The 8,837-nt window shown below is 38.6% G+C and overlaps 1 long non-coding RNA gene across 1 annotated transcript; it reads left to right on the top strand.

Annotated features, from left to right (window-relative positions):
* Window positions 1-3,793: 3,793 nt before the first annotated feature.
* LOC111888485 (uncharacterized) lies at window positions 3,794-6,794 on the top strand. Its single transcript, XR_008231749.1, has 11 exons — window positions 3,794-4,045; window positions 4,267-4,329; window positions 4,430-4,540; window positions 4,735-4,803; window positions 4,934-5,102; window positions 5,191-5,251; window positions 5,466-5,493; window positions 5,680-5,766; window positions 5,848-6,074; window positions 6,209-6,461; window positions 6,611-6,794. It is a non-coding gene; the product is annotated as an uncharacterized LOC111888485 (long non-coding RNA).
* The last annotated feature ends 2,043 nt before the right edge of the window (window positions 6,795-8,837 follow it).

The following is an 8,837-nucleotide window of genomic DNA, read 5'->3' as shown; positions in this document are numbered from 1 at the left end:
ACTCGCCGAGTTGGACACTAGACACGAGACCAGAATCGCGACCCTACTCGCCGAGTCTACCCATGGACTCACCGAGTTGATCATTCACATTTTCACTTTGAACCCTGAACTTTGCACCCCTGAACTTGGGATGTTACAATTCTCCCGCACTTAAATTAGGCTTCGTCCTCGAAGCCTGCGGCAACACAACTCCAGAAACTACTCTCGCAATGCACCACCTGGCATTAACCAAACCAGGTTCCTCAAAACACTACCACCAAAACCCAAAACCTAACTCTTCCCCTCCGTTGTCCTAACCATCGCCTCATCCTATGATACCCACACTTATCAACCGAGTACCACTCCATGATACTTCACTCGCTCCAAATCACAACGATCGCTTGACCCTTACACAGCTAGACATCACCCCGGACCACCGGGTCCTGACTAGGTACTAAACTGCTATCCCTTTCCTTGATTAGCATAACCTTTATCGAATTTAATTCTAGGACTCATCCCGCTTTCAATCCGAATCCAACTCTTTTCTTTCCGTGCTGATAGGATGACCCATCCTTCAGCTCTTGAACACTCTCCTGAGCTCTCCTTTGTAATCGCATACACATGTTGAGCCTGCTCTACATCCTCGGGTTGGAAAAACCCGACCTACTGACGATACCATCAGACATCCCCAGGATGAATTACCACTATATACATAACCTCCTAATCACAACTATACTCTTAATCATCCATTCTCACTACTACTTTCACTTTCATGAACCAACACTCATCCCGGAGTTACATACCTTTCTCTTTCCTTACCCAATGAGATCTACTTGTCAACCTTGCCACTTCAGACAAGTGCCACCACTACAAGAAAAATAGCCTTTAATGACGCGCAAACAATGACACTCATTGATTCACGTTACGCATTTTTGGGCGTCCTTAAAAATAATGTCAGACATCCAAAATTTAAAGGATAGTGGACACGCATTTTTGCGTGCCCTTAAATTAGTGTCTGAAGAAAAAAAAATTAAAAATACGGAGGGCGCTTTATGTTAAACGTGCGTCTTCTGTGGGTGTCGCTTTATAATTTTAAGGAAACGCGCCTTGAGAAGATAACGGGGGAAAACGAAAGCCTAAAATTTTGAAAACCCACCTTTCTTTTCTACCATTTTTTCTTCATCTTCGCAATCGACTCTCCCCTTTTGTTTCTCTATTTCAATGGTTGTTTCCCTCTTGCCCTAATCACGTCGTTGCCACGAATCACACACCGCCAGGCAGTGGAAGAAGATGATGAAGTTTGTCGTTGTCGTATGCCGCCTTCCCTCGCAGTGTCTAACTATCTCTGCCCTTTCTTTATTCTTCGCTTCTATGATCTCAGCCTCCTATTCACCGCTCTAAAGCCTTACTTGTAAGTCCACACCACGCTTGTTCTTATTTTGTTCTGGAAAATCAAGAAACATTCAAAAAACCTTAGGGTTTCTCTGTGAGGCCTCATTTCTTCTTATCAGTATCGGATTTCTTCTTGGCTGAGGGGCCAGATTGACGAGACCAGTGAGAATTCTGAGGTCGCTCCATGCTCCCTATGTGATTGTGTGAGGATATAGAGATTAATGGCTGCGACAGGGGTTAGCAAAGCTCCTTATTTCTTCTCTACCAAGTATAATAAATGTTGGGTCAAGTCTCTTCATCCTTTCACAAATCTTCTTTAAAGGAGTATTCTTTATGTGCGTTCGATTGTTCCTTGTTTAGTGCTTTTTAAAGCTTGTTGTTGCTAAGATCTGTTGGAGATTTATCAGTTTCTAAAAGGTCACACTCAGATTTGAGCATATTGTTATTGCAACAACAAGAAGAGCACTCACCCGAAGAACAAAGTTTTTAGAGATCTATTCTGAGTTTATTTCTTCCTCGTGATTTCTGTCACAATTTGGATCATGTTAATTTTATTGAATTAAGGACAATGGGTAGACTACAGTTCATCTAGCAGATCATGGTCGACTATAAATCTTAATTAAAAAACTTGAATTATCACTTTCAGGTGCAGTAATTGAAGTTTACAGAGTCAATATGGTTTAATTATAAACAGCTACACTTGTTTCCCCAAATTAATGAAAAATGGGGGTATGAAATAGTTTTGGTTCTTGAATTGGTTGGAGGAATTCATGTTTCCCCACATTTGAAATAGTTATGGTTCTTGAAAAATGGGGGTAATATATATTATAGTTTGTAGATTTGAACTATTTCATACCTAAAAAGCTATCTATTCATGTTGATTATTCTGATATTGTTTTAGAACGATGTTAATAATCTATCTATTTATTTGTAATGCAAGTTATAATCTATGTGTTATTTGTTGATAAATCATTGATTATATGTATCCGTTTAATCTCTCTTTACTACGCATGTTTAAGCTACTAATATCCCCAATCCTGTTTGAGTTATGTGCTTCCAATCTGGCATAGATCTATATATGAACTTCAAATTTCAGAGGTCTGATTTAAATTGTATATCATATGGCATGTAAGAAATGTGATACTAATAAATACTTTTCCATTTTGAGAAAGGAACACCAGCACTTGCCAATGAGATCAAAGAAGCTCTTGAAGGGAGCAATGACATGGAAAATATAGAAGCCATGGAAAAAGTTGTCATGCTTCTACTTAATGGTGAAACACCACCACATAGAAGCTTTGAAGCCATGAAGCATGACATCACAATGATGCTATTGAAGCCAGCTCTTGCTAGAGGTGAATTGCAGGCAAGTGAAATCTAATGCAATGGTTATAGACATTTTTTTAAATTTATTTATGATATCTTTATCCCAAACTTGTAGTGTATTGGTGCATTAGAAGAAGATACATCAGATGAATTAGTTGTTCAACCTGTAGTTCCAGTATCATCTGATAATAATAATAAGCAAAATAAGGCGCCGATGAAATCCTAGCAACAGGGAGTGCCTGTAAAGAAAAATATTAATAATCAGAAAGTTGTGAGTGTAGGTGTGAGCCAGAAGAGTGAAGTTACAGGTGAAACGAATGTGATGCATGACTGGGACCCGTCTGATTGGTGGTTTATGCATGAATATCCTCCACCGCCACCACCAAGTGTTGTGAAAGATGAAGGTGGTGGTGGTAATAAAGGAAAGAAACCAACAAAAACATATAACAAGAGTCATAGTAGAAGCACAGTGGTAATGCCAATGGCAGTGAAAAATCATCAAGATAAAGCCGAGGTAATACCAGAGAGGCCTACTTCTATAAAAGAGAATAATTCTACTCATTGGCAACCAAAACCTCAAGCTCAAGCAGCGGCATATAAAGGTTAAGGTGGTGGTGAGGAACATCATCATGGTGGTGAAGAGGGTAGAAGAGAGAGAAAGCCAAGAGGAGGAGGAGTACGGATTCATTCGCTAAATAATAACATTGAAGATGAAGCGCCTCCATTTGAGCAGCAGCAACAACCAGGTTTTAGGAAGTATGGGCAAAACAACCGTGGTGGTGGTGGTGGGCGGAAACATAATAGCAATAATAACGCAAACATAAACCGGGAAAAGCCGAGGCAAAATCTGCATTATGAGTATCAGCCAATCGGATCAAACAAACTGGATGCACGTACAGCTGCAGCTGCAGCTGCAACTGATGGGTCTTGGAATGCAATGGGTCAGAGGTACAAAGAGAGGAGTTTAGGTCAATTAAGACAGGGTGATGGTGGGGGTAACTTTTATGGGCGGAAAATAGTGGTGGTGATTGTAGAGAAGAGAAGACAAGTCAGATTATGTTTACTTTTTTTTTTTTTTTTTTGGGGGGGGGGGGGGGGGGGGGGTTCAGAAAATTAGTGGGTGATATGAAGGTATGAATGGGGGGTTATATTTTAGTGGTTTAATAATATCATTTTATAAATTTTGTATCGGTATGGTATGTCAGGTAGGCAATATCTTCTACAATTCCTTATCCTATTTACATGTATTTTTTTCTCCCATTAATTGTTTTCTGTTTATATGATGTCTGAATAATACTTGAGAAAATGAGTGCACACTTGGGGAAATGGAAGGATAAACTATTAGAGGGTAAATTTGTAAAACATAAGACTTAATGGTATTTATCTGATTATTTCTATTATATTGTCCTTTTTCATTAATAAAGAAGAAACACCATATAGCTTAATTGAATGATGGGTTGCTTCTTGTATACATGTTTAAGCCAAAAGAGAAATTTAAGGAAAAGAGGTTTTAAAATATCATTTATCTTAACAGGAAAAAAAGTAACACAAATGGTGTTGTGTATGCAGAGAGGTATTTGCAGGAAGCTTGGCCTATTGTGAAAGGTGCACTGAAAGAACATGTGATTTCATGTGAGCTGGATTTGGTTCTTGATCAAATGATTTTGATTGTGCATTCTCAAAACATTTCTTTTGATATTAGTTGATATTGTATGAGAATTCCTGATTTTAGGTGAATGGTCCGATGACTGTTTCCACAACTAGAAAGACATGGGATCCATATATCATCGTGAAATCTAGGGATCTGATTAAACTCTTGTCACGAAGTGTCCTTACACCTCAGGTAAGCATCACATCACATTAAGGTGATGTTTGGATGGAAGTTAGTTTCATTTCTCTGTTCCCTTTATATATATGAATAAAAATCTAAATTACAGTTTTTAATGAAAATTTTGAATATATACTTGTCACAAAATGGAATTTCGAATTCCGGTTTTCTTAGAATCTGCTTTGATGTGAAAGTGAATTTTGTTGCAGGCCATTAAGATTTTAAACGATGAAATGCAATGTGACATCATGAAGATTGGAGGTTTAGTCCGAAATAAGGTGCCATAATTTATTATTATTATTATTATTATTATTATTATTATTATTATTATTATTATTATTATTATTATTTGGAAAAGTAGATAAAAATTGCTATCAACTAACTCTGATGATTTCTTGATGTTTTTAGGAAAAATTTCGGAAACGAAGGCAGCAGCTGGTTGAGCCCAATATGTCCACTTCAAAGGCCATTGATATTATTTTACTATATTTTGGATAGATCATAGGAAAATCATGCAGAAGGACTTGTCATGTAGCATCTACAACTGCAACTTAATGCTACATTCTGTTTTCTTATGGTTAACTTTTCAAAACTATGTATTTTATATAATCTTATTTAATTCTACATTCTGTTTTCTTATGGTTGACTTTTCAACATGTGTATAGGTGTTGCTCCATCCAAGAATTGTTGAAAATGTTAGGAGTATATGTCATGTTGCCCAACCTGGTAAGTTTCAGCCTATTTATTAAATAGTGTTTTGTTTGATGGAATCAAGGAAGGAATGGAATGGTTCATTCCATAGCCACGGGAATGTAATGACTCATTCCATTATCCTCACGATTCCATTCCATCATACCATATAGAGAAAAACTTATTTTGGAGTTGATTCGTTTAGTCATGTATGGATCTAATTTGCTTTACCATACTAATGTTGTCACAGGAGGTCCAGTAAATTTAAGGCCAATAAGGTTAGTTCATAATGTTATCTTTTTCTATCTGTTAATAGTATGGATATTTTTGTCATAATGATGTTGTCAATGTAATCCTTTCTCTATAGGTAAGTGTATATATATTACTTCTCTTTTCAATTTCTTGGAAACACTTTAACAAAAAGCATTTAATAATAAATTAATTTGATCTTGGCGATGATATAGAGCAAAAACGGTGTGCTAGTTGCGTGGGAACCAACAAGATCATCAAAATGGTTGGAGATTCTTTATTGACATTGTCATTGAGAACAAGTAAGATTGTTTCTTTTCTGAACTGAATGAAAGTATTTGACAATTTTACCCTTCAAGAGACTTATGAAATGTCTTGACTAGGTACGTTGTGTGCACACCAAAAGCAATCCAATCACTCGTTTTATTTAAGAAGTTATACCCTGGACATAGAAGGAAAAAGATAAAGCTGTCAATAAGACATTTAAAAATTTGTCCAACGATTCGAAAAGTTGTCAAATTACTTGAAACACAGCTGGAAATAACATCAATGGAGGGACCTATTCCTTCTATAATATCTCTATTGACAAACTTACAAGAATTGTTACACTGTAAGTTGATTTCATGGTTGTGTTACAGAAATAGGGAGCATTTTACTTATTAACTTCATATAGAAACTTAAAACACTCATATGTTCTTGGCTACATACATACAAACTGTTTGGCATGATGTTTTAAACATTCAGGTTCCTGTAGAACATTCCAAAGAAGTCAGTGACTGTAAACATCTGATTAAGACCTTGGTTATGGGTAGCTTTTTTCCATAGTGTCTTAGTAATTTTCTCTAATGATGTCATACCATTTTCTTAATTTCTTATTTTGTTTTGTTACTAGGAATGAAAACAATAATATGGAGCGTCATACATGCACATCTACACAGATGCTGTTACCCACTTGGCCTTGCTAATGTTCTCGTTTGTCTGTTTACATGTTTGTAGGGTATGGTGGTCTTGCTAACACTGTTACCCATTCAATATTTCCTTATTCTCCTTTAAATTTTTTCCTTTGTTGTAAAGAACTAACTTTAAAAAGGAAAGAAATTAATTGTTGATGTTTTTTATTGATTAGGTGTCTTGATTAAACTGCAGGGGTAGTGGGCAGACAATTAGGAGGAATTGATGGCAAATCAAGCATTTAAAGGAATCCAACCGTTTCTACATGTCTTGTTTCTTTGTAATAAATATTATGTAATATTAGTAATGTATTACATTTTGGAATGATTATTTGTATTTGACATATTAGTGGAATGAATTATCTTTCTTATTTATTGTATTTTATTTTGTATTATGATAATTTCAATATGTTGTTTAATTTGAAAATTAGTAATTCTATCAAAAATAAATATTTTTTAAAAACATTTAAAATTATCACACGCAATGGCGTGTCATCTTCCTTTATGACAAGGGCTTCCTTGATACGCATTACGTGTCATAAACACGCGCTTCGTAAGGTTACGACACACAAATGTGTGTCGTTTTTCTTTATGACAGGGCCTTCCTTGATACGCATTGCATGTCATAACTGCGCGTCGTAAATGTGTGTCATAATTGCGCATCGTAACTAAACAACGCGCAAAAGCGTGTCGTCTCTCGTTATGACAGGGCCTTCCTTGACACGCATTTGCGCGTCGTCTGAGCGTTTTACGACGCACATTGCGCGTCATAAAAGGCTGTTTTTCTAGTAGTGCACGGTGCTCACACCCCACTCGACACTATCCCTAGCAGAGTAACCTCTACTCCATGTATCGCACATGCTCTGAATCTGCTCGCAAGGACTCTCGGGTCCATGCACCACCTCTTCACAGCAAATGGGGTTCGACCCTCCACCTATACAACAGCTCAAAGGGTGGCATACCGATGCTCAAATGATGGCTGTTGCTATAGGAAAACTCATAGAACCTCAACCCCATAGTTGAAATTCCATGGTTACCCATGACATGATTTAGAATGTCTCACTAACTTCCTTTGCGTGTCAACTATCTCGGCCCAGTGACACACAAGTCACAAAATTCTCTTTACCTCATATGGAAACTACAATCCAACCGAAGATCGACTCACTCCTGACACTTGACATCAGGCTCAAGAATTTCGTGCAACTCACTGCACTATCCCATCTGAACACTGAACCTCTGGTCTCAATTCCAGATGACAACTAACTTTTCAGAAGAGTACTCATTCTCTGAATCTGAAACCTCATATCGCCTTCCCGGCGCACTACTAAAATCAAACTCATCTTAGGAGTTTGATCAATCCCCGGGTTGGACCACTCGCCCCAAGAACCACTTATTTCGAGACTGATGACTCGCAACCCACACTTAACTCACCCATCTACAACACCCACAATTCCATCCAATCTAACCACTCCATACAATTGGGATAACCACAATCTCGTCCCTGATTAGTGCTTGCTACGGCTCCCCGTGGCATCACTACAATCTCTCTCTGATCCGTGAGTACTACGGCTCCCCGTAGTATCACCGTAACCTCTCTGATCCGTGAATACTACGGCTCCCCGTAGCATCACTACAACCTCTCTCTGATCCGTGAGTACTACGGCTCCCCGTAGTATCACCACAACCTCTCTCTGATCCGTGAATACTACGGCTCCCCGTAGCATCACTACAACCTCTCTCTCTCTGATCCATGAGTACTACGGCTCCCCGTAGTATCACCACAACCTCTCTCTGATCCGTGAATACTACGGCTCCTCATAGCATCACCACAACCTCTGCTCTAAGCCACTGAACTGCGGCTCCCCGCAATCTTACTGCACCAGCCCTTACCTCTTCATAATCCCATATGCACGTAGACGCCACACCGCGATTGTGAACTCATGCCCTGCGGACCGGCCATGCGTAGGTGTACACACCTACCCAAACTATGCACTGTGATTTCTGACAGCATCCGAACACACCTTTCCCTGCTGCAAACCACCTTCCTGAATAATCTCACCTGATGTCATTTGGCCATAGGGTTCTCACCGGAACCGTATTCACTTGATACCCACTATCTGCCTCCGTCTCACAATTCCAAAATAATCCGAACTTAGTGACAGCATATTCCGATACTTCAGGACACCATCACAACATCCCACGATGCCTTTATCAATCACTGATCTCGCACTCATAGCATGATACACAGATACTGCCTCCCTTCATTAGAATCTCGAAAACGATCCTCATCTTGCAACACTTGCAACCTCGAAGTATTCCCCTTCCAAATTGAACACAGGACATCGCCATTAACTCGTAACTCGACTACAAGGACACGAGAATTCACCCATTGCCGATCGCTACTCATACCGTCTCCGAAATTA

This window comes from Lactuca sativa, chromosome 4, assembly GCF_002870075.4.
Source record: "Lactuca sativa cultivar Salinas chromosome 4, Lsat_Salinas_v11, whole genome shotgun sequence".
Lineage (NCBI taxonomy): Eukaryota > Viridiplantae > Streptophyta > Magnoliopsida > Asterales > Asteraceae > Lactuca > Lactuca sativa.
This window is presented reverse-complemented; position numbering and strand designations above follow the sequence as displayed.